At 43.0% G+C, this 12,304-nt stretch overlaps 1 protein-coding gene and 1 long non-coding RNA gene across 3 annotated transcripts in view; one reads left to right on the forward strand and one right to left on the reverse strand.

Annotated features, from left to right (window-relative positions):
• The window catches only part of LOC135183321 (uncharacterized), an 81,080-nt gene extending 74,703 nt beyond the window's left edge, over positions 1-6,377 (reverse strand). The window contains exon 1 of the long non-coding RNA XR_010305515.1: positions 6,338-6,377. This is a non-coding gene — a long non-coding RNA (uncharacterized LOC135183321). The remainder of the gene's footprint in view (positions 1-6,337) is intronic.
• Positions 6,378-6,626: 249 nt separating this feature from the next.
• CHRM3 (cholinergic receptor muscarinic 3) overlaps positions 6,627-12,304 on the forward strand; it is a 251,612-nt gene continuing 245,934 nt past the window's right edge. For both annotated transcript variants that reach the window (XR_010305583.1, XM_064158605.1), the window contains exon 1: positions 6,627-6,754. The gene's annotated coding sequence lies outside the window, so the exon portion shown is untranslated. The remainder of the gene's footprint in view (positions 6,755-12,304) is intronic.

Here is a 12,304-nt window from a genome sequence, read left to right on the forward strand (position 1 = left end):
GTGATTGATCTGTCCCTTATCACATCTTTTAGTGAGTCTGAAAAGCTGCCTAGAAATGAAAATAATTCTTATGGCTGCTAGTATTTCACAAATTTAATTTTGTCTCCAAGGCAAATATAAAACATCAAATATTAAAATATTTTTGTTTTCCCCACCTAACCAAAGACATTCTGGATCACATTCTCAGAGAGAAAACAGAAGTTTGGTGCCTTTAAAAGTGTACCTACCAAAATGCCTTTCTAGTTACTACTTTGATTGCAAAAGCTTCCTTAACCATAACTGCAAATGCTTCTAGATGCTGTGTGAAAGAGCCAAAACACCTTTCCTCGAGAGAGAGGGCACAGTCCTCCTCTCCAAGATATGGACATGCTGGAATACATCCAGAGAAGGGTCACGAGGATGGTCAGAGGGCTGGAGCACCTCTCCTATGAGGACAGACTGAGAAAGTTGGGGTTGTTCAGTTTGGAGGAGAGAAGGCTCTGAGGAGACCTTACTGTGGCCTTCCAGTACCTGAGAGACCTTTTAGGATGTCAGGCAGTAATAAGACTAAGGGGAATGGATCCAAGGTAGTGGAGGATAGATTTAGATGTTAGGAAGAAGTTCTTCACCACAACAGTGGTGAGACACTGGAACAGGTTGCCCAGGGAGGTGGTGGAGGGCCCATCCCAGGAGGTTTTTAAGGTCAGACTGGATGTGATGCTGGGAAAACTATCTAGTGGAAAGTGTCACTGCCCATAGTAGGGGGTTGGAACTAGATGATTCTTGAGGTCTCTTCCAACCCTGGCAATTCTTCTTTTTGACTCTTAATGATTATTTCAGAAAGGAGTTAAGGCCTCTGTGGAGGTATGGTTCTCATTATGAGAAAAAAGGTCCACTTGGCAGAATTTCTGTTGTTCAAGAAATGTGGAGTAGCAGAAAACTATCGTGGAAAATAGAAAGTAAAGGAGAAAAAACAAGCAAGCAAACAAACAAACAGACTCTAAATTCCCATTTGTTCAGCTAAAAAAAAATATAAATATATATATAATTTGCTCAATCTAGTTTAAAAATTGTTAATCACTTCTGTGGTCACTGTGAGCCATAGCAAAGTATGCTCAATCCTTTAGACAATACTTCTTACTGGATTAAGCAGGGACTCTCAGACATTCCCTCCATGCTCATTCAATGCTTCGCAAAATGCTTCACAGATTCAGTTCTGCCCTTTCTACAGTGTGACAAGAGAGCAGAAGGCAGCAGCTAAACACAGAGGAGCTCAGCCAGCACCTGTGGGTGATGTTAGAGCAATCATCAAGCCTAGCCCTACATAGCCGGGGGGCCACCAGGCCCCCCGGCCTTTGATCTCCTCCACCATTCACCCAGTGTGCACACACCAAGGTAGGAGACTCACCAGTGGTGACTGGAAGAGGACCCTCTGCCCAGTTGGGCAAGCTTAGGGCTACTGCCTCTTCTGGGGCTGATTATAAAGGGGAGCAAGCAGGGAGGGCAAAGTGGTCACACCTGGGGTGGGAGGAGACTGCAACAGCACCCAGGTGCTGTGGGTTTGGGGGAAATGTGGGGTGGGAAAAGAGCAAAACTTCTATTATTCACTGAAAGAGTGACTGGCATTGGAATGGGCTGCCCAGGGAGGTGGTGGAGTCACCAGTCCTGGAAGTGTTTAAGAGGAGAGTGGATGAGGCACTTAGTGCCATGTGTTAGTTAATTAGAAGAGTTTGGTGGTAGGTTGGACTCGATGATCCTAGAGGTCTTTTCTAACCTGGTTAAATCTGTGATTCTGTGATTAAAAAAAGAAAATAAACACCAGATCCTGTCATGAAGCTGTTGGCCTCCATGCAGAGCCAGCTCCTGTGTTAGCTGTGTTTTGGCAACACAGACTGATTGAGGACAGCAATTCTTGTGGGTTCCTCTGTGTAGGTAAGAGGCCCATGGATTGCCACACATTTGCATGGTTTCAGCTCTGCAACCCAACCACCCCTTCAAACTTAGCAGTCTATTTTTATGCTATTTCCCCCAACTTGTCCTGCACAGTCTTACCCTTTCTAATCTGAGGAATCTCTTTCCTTATCATGGAAAGAGATGGAAGGGAAATCAAGCCATCTAAGAGAATATGGAAAATCTCAACACTGAAAATGGGCTATGGGAAAATCTGTTTTTAAAGAAGAAAAGGTGCTATTACAGGGAGTGTATAGTCAATGTATACTTCTGCTGGCATTAACAGGTGCTATTACATGTTTAAATTGTATTACGCCAAGAAAGACAATTTATTTCTATTTACCTCATAGATCTGCTGTTGATATCACATCCATTTCCAAATTCAGGAATAATGATATTAAGCTTTCAAAGATCTTAAAATGATTAATTAATTGGCTTGTAAATCCTTCCCTTTATGTGAAATCAAAGTGCTATGGATGTAAAGGACTGGGCTGTACTTGCCTAGATTATGCTAATGCATAGGTGTATGATCTATGCTCAAGACTATATAAGCAGGGTCATAATGAACAATAAAGGTATCCAGTGGGATTCACATTGGATCATGTGGAGTCCATGTTGTCCCTTGCAGCAATATAAAGCTTTTGGCACAGCAGCACATGGAAAATTGTTAGTTAAGATGAATAGGAGGAGGATTAATACAAGCATGTCAATACAGTAAGGTACAGGCCAAAGAGAAGACAATGAGGTGTGTTGTGCTGTTAAACCATTGGACTAGATGCATACTGCTTGTGAAAGTCCTCAGGGAGCAGCACTTAGCTCTGGCCAAAGGAAGGGATCTGCCAGCTGAGACTGTCAGTGAGACAAATGCATATGAAATATTCAGAAATATATTGAAGCTTAAAATTAGAAGTTCCTACCTTCTAGAGACATAAGGTTCTGCTGCTTCAAAGAAGCAAAAAAGGAGAGAGTAAAAAGTAAAAGATTAATTTAATCATCTGAACTTCTGAATGAAACTGATTCTATGTGATAAATGACACCACAAATGAGCATGTAATGTTGCCCAAGGTCCTTCAAGGATAACTTCAAGGAGTGCTTGATTAATTTAATAAATTTCTTCATGAGATTGTTTGGACTTTAGCTACGAATACACAAAAACAGGGTATCCAGAGGATGACTCCACAGACTCCAGAAATAACATTGGCAAGCACACAGGCACAAAAAAGTGCAGGAGGCCATGGACAAAGACTCATCAGCATAGACAAGGCTGCAAATTTAGTGGTCCTGAACAAAAAGTGTGTGTTGTACATCGAGTTGGCCAGTTATTCAAGGGCATGGTGCCTCTACCAGGGCATCCCATACAGCAGTTACCTTGCTCAATGAGTGGAGAAATAAATCAAGACCTTGAGAGACATGCAATTTCTGATGCCAGGTTTGCTTCTTATCCCCATAGATACTTCAAGAAAGATAATAAAGTAGTGTTTCCTTATTAAAACCTAGCCAACAGTCTTCTAATTAATCTTCACCTCTGTCTCTTCTTAAGAATGTATTGTAAAGACCTGTGATATACCCACAAGCTCTACTGTGCAGGTTTGAATGACTTGTCTCCTTGTCTCTGCTCAGCCAAAGATCTTGTTAAAGTCAATATTTTTTTTCCTGTAAAGGGTCTTATTTAGCAGTGTCACTGCAAAATTTATTCCCTTACCTCAGGCTTCCCTAAACAGTTCCTTGACTGTCTTGACACTTACTTCTTTATACAAGACATTATCCAATATGTGTTTCCTAGGATCATTGATTTTAATGTGTACACTCTAGCTTTAAAGGCTCATTTTGCATGACTCAAGGTTAAATATATTTATGGAACACAATTGTACTAGGTAACTGGGCCCTGATTTATAAAGTATTGATATGTGTCTTAAAGCAAGGAAAACTCAAAGCCAAGCTGATCTCAGCTTGCTTTGAATTTTAAAACCCATGTGTTTTCTAAAACACATTCTGCATTATATACATAGATGATTTCTGCTACAACCTCAGAAATGAATGAGGTTATGGTAGATACAAAACGATGTACTTTTTGACTCTGGACTAATCAGAGTGTGATCTACCAGTTGGGATTTTTTCCCCCTGCACATTAATGGTGCATGTGTTAATATATTACCCACTTAAATCTGAGATCATCTAAGCTGTATTTTCTGTGGTCACAACTGGAAAGCCCTTAAGCAAATGTAACAGCTAACACAAGAGACAAAGGGAAAGATTCAGTCAGATTAACTAGGATTTTTTTTAGCTTCAATGACATAAAAGAAAAATATCTGATTTTTGATGCAATCTTAAAAAATGGGTGCAGCTGAGGTGTAGAAAATCCAAGGACAATCACACACTGAAGGGTCATCTGAGACAAGTCGATCACAGGGACTTTCAGCCACTCTGAAATTCCAGCCTGGTGTCACAGGGTATAGAATTATTTTTGATACTATTTTTAGGTGTAAGGTAAAAGGCAAACCATAGGCGGTAAAGCAAACATATGTGGAGATCAGGAATTGAGCAATCTTTGCACACCAGAAAGTCTTGATTTTTTTCATGTGTAAGAAATGTGCTTTTCTCATCCCACAGGTACCTTCTGAGCATTATGAGTTATCCATTGAATTCACTGAAAACCAGCACTGGAAATTTAGCTCTTGAAATTTTCTGTGTTCTTTCAATGGCTCTGGTCACAGCTGCTGGTCACAAAGGGTCCTATGCCATGTTCCACAATAATTCTGATGTTGGGATGCAGGACTCAGGCACTCACACACGAGTAGGGTACACGGTTGGTGCATAAGCACTGCACAGTGTGGAGTGTCCTGGTGGCATCTGAGCAGCAGAGGACGAGACCTTCAGCAGGTAGGTCCCTGGAGGTCTTCGGGAAAAGACTGGATGAAGCACTTAGTGCCATGGTCTGGTTGACTGGCTAGGGCTGGGTGCTAGGTTGGACTGGATGATCTTGGAGGTCTCTTCCAACATGATTGATTCTATGATTCTGTGATCATCTAGGTGATCATCCAACCCTGAAGGCACAAGGTGCAAGGCGCATCCCAAGGTTCTACATTTTTTTTTTCCTTAAAGTAGGAGATAATTAAACTAATATTATTAATAAAACCAATAGGAATTTGAAACACACACCCCCCCAAAGTATGTATTTCTGTTTTATTTTCTAGAGCATCAGTTTGTAAACTTTTACAGGTAGCCGAGAGACACAGTAGAAGGCAAGCAGAACACATGGGCCACAAAAATGAGTCCTAAACACTAATCTTCCTTCATGTTGAATGATTTCAAGTGAAATTTAGTAATCTTTTATGACAGAAGAAACATGGAGCAGTCTTTCAGTATTTGAAGGGGGCCTACAGAGTAGATTGTGAGCGACTCTTTTTTATGAAAGCATGTAGTGACAGAGTGAGTGATAATGGCTTTAGAATGGAAGAAGATAGATTAGACATTAGAAAGAGATGGAGGGTGGTGAGGCACTGGAAGATGCTATTCAGAGAAGCTGTGGAGGTTCCAACCTTGGAAGTGTTCAGCATGAGATTGGATAGAGCCTTGAGCAACCTGGGCTAGCTGGAGGCATCCCTGTTGGTGGCCAGTAGGTTGAAATGAGATGACCTTTAAAGTCCCTTCCAACCAAAACTATTCCACGAGCCATTTCAGTTTGATGAATAATTTATCAAGGACATTGGGAGGATCTTAAAATGCGTATGTTCTTCCTGAGTCGTATTTAATTGTGCATAAGCATCTATTAGCACATTTCTTGGATTTCTGTGAGTTCATAGCACTCTCCAACTAGCTGAAAGGGAAGAGTATTTGAAGCATATCTCTTGAAAAATTGCTAGTAGTGGATCAATACTATATTAATATATATTACAGAGTTACACGATGATATGTACTTGGTTGACATGTGCTCCATTAAGCAGCATATTTAATATGCAAGGGAAAAATATTTACTTTTCATGAACAGGACCACAACCTTCAAGCTACAGCTCCCCATATGTCTCAATCAAAACCAATAAAGACAGATGGGGGGAGGGGGAGAAAGAAAGGTGAAGAAATGATCACATACTACCAGAAGATTTCCCCCTCTCATCTCATTTTCCGTGAGTCCTTTTTACTTCGCAGGCAGTTTGCAACAGCAGAGAATGGTTTGACAAACCTCTGTTTTAAAAGTCCGGCACCCTGAGGCCGGGCTCTTGGGCAGATCTCCGCCCGTTCATCCCCGCCCGCCCGCGCATCGCCAGCTCCTGCATTGTCCCACCGTGTCGGGGAAGCTGCGGTCCGCTGGACCACTCGGCATCGCCTCTGGGAAGTGTCGTCCTATAGCGACAGCCAGTGCGCCCCGCCGCTGCTGCCGTCAGAGTACCCCCGGCGCCGGGACACTCACCGGGGCAGGCCTGGCCGGACCGGGCTGGGCCGGCGGCCGAGACCAGGAGAGCCGGGGCGGGGCTGGGCTCCGTGAGGTCAGCGGCGGCCGGGCCAATGAGCGAGGCGGCGCGGCCGGCGGCGGAGCCAGGGTGCTCCTCGTGCGGCGGCTGCATGGAGAGGGCGGTGGCGGCGGGCGTGGGGCGAGGGGTTCCGGCGCGCCCCCGCCCATTCAGGGGCCGGGACTGAAGGAGGCGGTGCCGCTGCCCAGGCACAGGTGCGGCGGCGGCGCGGGCGGGTGTGTGGCACCCTCCTCCCGGCGGCACCCGGCGGGGGATGTGCCGGCCGCCGGGGGCGCGCCGCCCGTGGGAAGCGCACTCCTAACGCCACCTGGGCGCCGCAGGGAGCAGGCGGCGCGAGGTCGCCGGGAGCCGGCCAGGTAGGGAAAGAAACGCCTGTTCGGGAGGGTCTGAAGGGGTTTTGTTTGGTTTTCTTCTCTTGTGTTGCGGGTGTGCCGGTGGCGATGTGCGGGGTTGCTCGGGCCAGCAGCGCCCCGGGACTCCTTGTGGGGAAAGTTGCGGGAGCAATCCCTGCGTGCGGGGCGGCTTGTAGAACCGCAACTCCCGCTGCCTGCTGCTCCCTGTCCACTCAGGGCGAAAAGCTGCTCTTGCCGTGACGGCGGCTGCCGGGAGGCTCCGCGGAGCGTGGCAGGGCTGCTTCCCTGCCTGCGACGCTCCGTAGAGCGGCCGCTCCCGCGAACTGGTGCGCCCCTTCGGCAGCGAGACGAGGTGCCGGCCGCCCCGGTGTGCGCGCCTGTGGTGTCTGTCGTCCCTTCGGTGGGGCCGATGGGATCGAGGGCCGAGGCTGTACAGCACGGCCGGCCCGTCCTGCCGTGCCTCACACTGGAAGAGCCGCGGCACGGCTCGACGTGCTGCCGGGGCAGTGCGGGAGTGCGCAGCGGTGCGCGGCACCTACCCCTCCTCCAGTCGTTGCCTCCTCGCAGTGCGCCCGGTGTTTTTTCCTTTCTGGGTGAGCGACGTTTCTGAGGGCTCAGTAGCGGAGTGCGAGCTGTCGTGCAGCGCGAGTTTGGAAAGGCATCAGCGGGCAGGGTGCGCGCTGCCAGCGCACCCGCAGGAGCGCCTGAAGCGGAGCCCAAGTATTTACTTAAACCCGGAGCTAGCCGTGTGCCCTTCGCTGTATGAATTTCAGGGCACAGAAACCCCAGTGCCTCGTGTTCAGGGCCGTGGATCTGCTCGTGTGGGTTTTCTTACAGATTAACATACTTATGATTGGAATGACTTTGGGAAAATTACAAATCCCAGCAAATATCTGTGCTGACCATATATAGAAGTAATTGTGGCCAGAACGGTAACTTCAGTGCTGCTGACACACGTCGGGAAACTTTGTAAAAAGCAAGCAAAAACCAGGATGTAACATAAGGATTTTTTTTCCCCCAAGCAATATGTTTTTCTGCGTTTCCACTCTACATTGGCAGAAATGCTCATACTTTCCTTATTTGCATACCTGTACACTTCAAAATCAATCAAAATCAATAGATCGTTTTTGTCTCCTCTCCGTCTGTGTGTTCAGTCTGACAGTGTTGTGTTGTTTTGTTGTTTGTTTGGGGTTTTTTTTCTGTCTAACTTGTTTTGGACCTGGACCACAGTAGGTAACTGCTTTGTTTTCAAAACTGAGGCTCTGTTTGGTGACTTTCAGAAGTGTGCTTAGAAGCAAGCTGGTCACTTGTACAGTAGCAGTTCTCCATGGCATGGAAGAAGTATTGCAGGGCTTTCAGATGTTGTGTGTTCTGAAAAGTTTTCATCTTTTGCATTTTCAGTCTTTCTTAAAACATTTTTCTCTCTCTTTTTTTTTTTTAATAGCTCTGTTATTGCCAGAGGTTTTTTACATCTACATTATTGCCCTGCAGAGCAATATCAAGATTGTATTTTCCAGTGGTGAATTGCATTCCAAGTAGTATGCTTCTACTTCAGTGCTGTGTGTTAACAGGGTAACTTCAGCTTTAAGGAGGAAGAACTGTTTGACGTGAACTGAACTGCACTGCTGAAAGCCATTGTCTTGGACTACTTTGGATGTAGCACTTTTGCTGGATTTTAGTAGCAATGAAATACTCTAGGGATAATTCAGTATTAAATTCACCTGACTTGCTGCCAGCTATATCAAAACTAGTTGCAAGTTTTCTTCTACCGCCTGCAGTCTGCCACTAAACACAGAAGTTCAGATTTCTGTTATGTCACACTTTAACCAAAGAAGAAAAAAAAATAGAAACTAATATATTACAGAAAATACTGTGAGGTGCAAATTAATGTATTTAAAGTAGATGGATGGTAACAGGACTGACTGCTTACTTTTTCATAACTGTATATTGTCAAGAGTATTCTATTTGTTATTGAAAGAAATATAAATTTCATCTTAATTTTGGTCATATGATCTGCATCTAGCACCTTGCAAATACACTTTAGAGTAGCAATCTCAAAAGCAGGGTTTTGGTGGTGAGAACCAGCTGTGACTATATGAAGCATCGTAAACACAGTGTTCAGTAGTGTCTTAAAGTTCTAAGTATTAACATTAAGGTTTAAAATGTCTTCATTAACTTGTAATCTGCTCTGAGAAATTGTGAGACTTAGGGCACTTCATACTAAAGCTGTAGTTGCTGCTTTAAAACTATCTATCCTCCCTTTATTGCGTTAGTATTTCGATTTTAGTCCTGCTGCTATGAATGTTTCTAAGATTAAGTGCTGAAATGCTGAAAATCTTTTGATGAGTAAGGCAGAAATTTATTCTACATAAATACCATAATGTTATAGTTCTTACGTTCATACCTTCCCTTCTCCTTTAGTTTTGATTTCAGCAGATAGAAAGCCTAAATGCATACTCTGTGCTGAGTACAATTACTGTGCTTATGCAGCGTTATTTGACTCGACGAGGAAAGGGAAAGGGGACAGAAGGTGCTTGATGGTAGAGGAAAGTTTGAAGTGATCTGGGTGACCTTAATTGTGTACGTTCTCATGTTATGGCTTGTTTGCATTAAGAAGAGATGGTGCTATGAGAGTGAATAAAAGTATCTGTGAGACATCTGAAGGCAATCTCTGCTCAGTGCATGTAAGTGCATAGTGGCTGTTTAGTACATAATATAGCAGTTTAGTATCCCTTATGGTAGTGTCAGCTTTTGATTTGGTGAAAACCTATAATTAGGCTTTAAAATAAAGAGTAGTATAGATAAAAATATGTGGGGGAGGATGTGCAATGCCATCTCTATTAGTATCCTCAGCTATATTTAAGTATCTTAGTTTGTGAATATGTAAGAGATGTTTAAATAGATCTGTAAGCTTGGAATGAAAAGAAAGAGCCTGGTAATAGCAGGAGTACTCTGTTTAGCAAATTCAACAGTGTCTCTGCATCCTCCATGACTTCCTTCTAAGTCTGTCTTCAAAAGAAGAATGTCGGTTCTGCTAGACTGCACAGCTGCTGTAATGTGTGAAGCTCTGTCAGTAAGAGATGCTAGGAGAGTATATATCCACTACATCTCTAGATGCACAAACTGTGCTTCTCAGTCCATCCATCAGAGTGTTGTAGAGTATACACTGGGATACATTCCTGATGATGTTAAGGTGCAAACCAGAATAGGGTAAGCCTAATGTGCCATATTTAGAGTGTGACTTCGTCCTTATGAGCGGTTTATTTTTGTTTTAAGAGAGGATAAGAGCATGCTGCCACATTTTCTACTCCTTGTGTCTTGATTGAATGCCATCTGTGTGTAAACCTAGCTAAGAGATTCAGTGAGGGCAAGGAAAAGCCATTCTTTTGAATATAAATTGTTGAAATGACTGTGTATGAAATAGAAAAGGATGAAAGATTAACCCTATCACCTATTCTGAGTATGTGGTTTCATGGTGGAGACATTAATGTAAAGGATTTTAGGCTTAAGTGAATGTTAAATGTTTGCAAACTAAAGGCAATGTCTTAACTGTGGTTGGAAATTTTTTGGAAAAACAAAAGCAAAATGTCTAATTTATATTACAAATTATAAATATTCAGTAGCTGAAATGAGAGCTGGAGGCAGATATTTCTGTAAATTAATCTTAGTGGAGATAGTTGGAGACATATTTAATAATACAGCTGCAGTACAGATTATGAGAGAATGTCTTCCTGGATATGATTTGAAAATGCAGCCACTTGTCAATGCCATTACCTTTCTTCCTCTGTTTTCTGTGCTTTTATTCTGAAGTTGGACTAAACATACCCTTAACTGTTTAATTTTGGAAACTTTCCTGCAAGCAAATTTGGAGTTTTGTTCATTTAACCAGATGCAGTACAGCAGTGCAGCCACAGTATGACAGAGCTCCATACAGACCAAACCATGATCATTTGTTCAGTCTCTGTTAGCTTTATATCTGGTATGGGTCTTCAGGACATTGTGATTGTACTGGTCAAGGTAGGAAATGCAACTGGGTGATTCAGGATCTCGAGTTACATTCAACAGTTGGTAGAATTGTGCTTGATAGTATTTCTGATTAATGTGAGTGGGGTTTTTTGTTTGTTTCCTGTTTTTTTGGTGTTGATTTTTTTGTTGTTATTGTTTTTTGTTGGTTTGGGTTGTTTTTTGGTTGGTTTTTTTTTTTGGTGGGTAGGTATTTTTTCCCCCTCTGAAAAAGAAGGCTGTGTGCTGGTGTGTGAGGATAATCTCTCACTGTGATGATGATAATGAGCAGATGATAATCTTTCCTTCTGCATTTGCAGTATATCCCTGTGGAAAAAGATTAATCATAACATGTAAAAGCTTTTATTAAACAAATAGTATTGGAGGTTCCTCTCTGATCTATAGTTTCAGAGAATTGAGACATTTTGGGAGAGATGGAAAAAAATCCTTAGAGCTTCTAGAACATACCTGTGTTGATCTGCCTCACTTCTGTTAGAGGAAATGATTTATTCTCAATATTTGAGGTTGGCTGAGGTGTGTTTTGTGTAAGGTTGTTTGCCAGTTTAGCTCTAAATATGTTCACTTGTACTGTTCTGTCTGCTATTATCTTACGTCAGGTGTATTAAAGCCAGATATTGAGGGCTCTTCATGGGCCTCAAAGCTTCATGAGAGATGTAAAAGGACCTCATTTTGAGTCAAATCTGTAGAGCAGTGATGATGTGGATTATGCTTCAGCCTTCATATTCCTTCTTTTACTTCTCCTAACAGAAGGCCCCTCCAACATCTAGGATTAATGATTGTTGAGAACTCTTCCCAACATACCTGTATCAAGGACTGAGGCATCATCTGTAGCACCTAAGGAAAATAACCTTGACAGTTTTGAAGGGGAAATAAAATACTATATATCATCCACAAGTATTTGAAAACAGCTCTGATGGGCAATCTACCACTAACCTACAAGTCCATCATTTCATTATGAAATAGGTAGATTTACTGAGTTCAGTAGTTATGTGGGTTTCTAGTAGCAGAAAATACATTATTAAGGCTGTCAAAATCATACTTTTAAAAGTCTTAATAAATGCATACTGAAGAATGACAGCGTTTCACTAGGCAAGTCAAGCCTAAAGGAAAACCCTAGATAGTTCTCTCTAAAACCTTAAATACCTTGTAGAAGGTGCTAGGCTGCAACCAAACCAAATGGTTTAATGAGGTATCAGAAGTCTCAGTGTAGAATATTAAGTATTGCTTCTGGTTTCATATGACCTGAGCTTCATGGCTATTGGGAATGAGAGCAAATAGGTCATTATCTTGAAGCAACATACTTGCAGTCACTAAGAGTTTAAAAGAATGGTCTCTGCAAAAGACTGAAAGAACAGAATCAGATCTGTAGGGAAAAGTATTCAATTCTCCTTTCTTATACTAACATAGAGGAGCTTTCCCTCTGTGCCATTGTGTGTGAAAGGAGACACATCCTTGTGCCTCTCATAGGACTTCCTGAAACACAGCAGAGACTAAGTCCATCTTGAGGTGTTAAGGCAGCAGCACTCATGC

Source organism: Pogoniulus pusillus, chromosome 18, assembly GCF_015220805.1.
Source record: "Pogoniulus pusillus isolate bPogPus1 chromosome 18, bPogPus1.pri, whole genome shotgun sequence".
Classification (NCBI taxonomy): Eukaryota; Metazoa; Chordata; class Aves; order Piciformes; family Lybiidae; genus Pogoniulus; species Pogoniulus pusillus.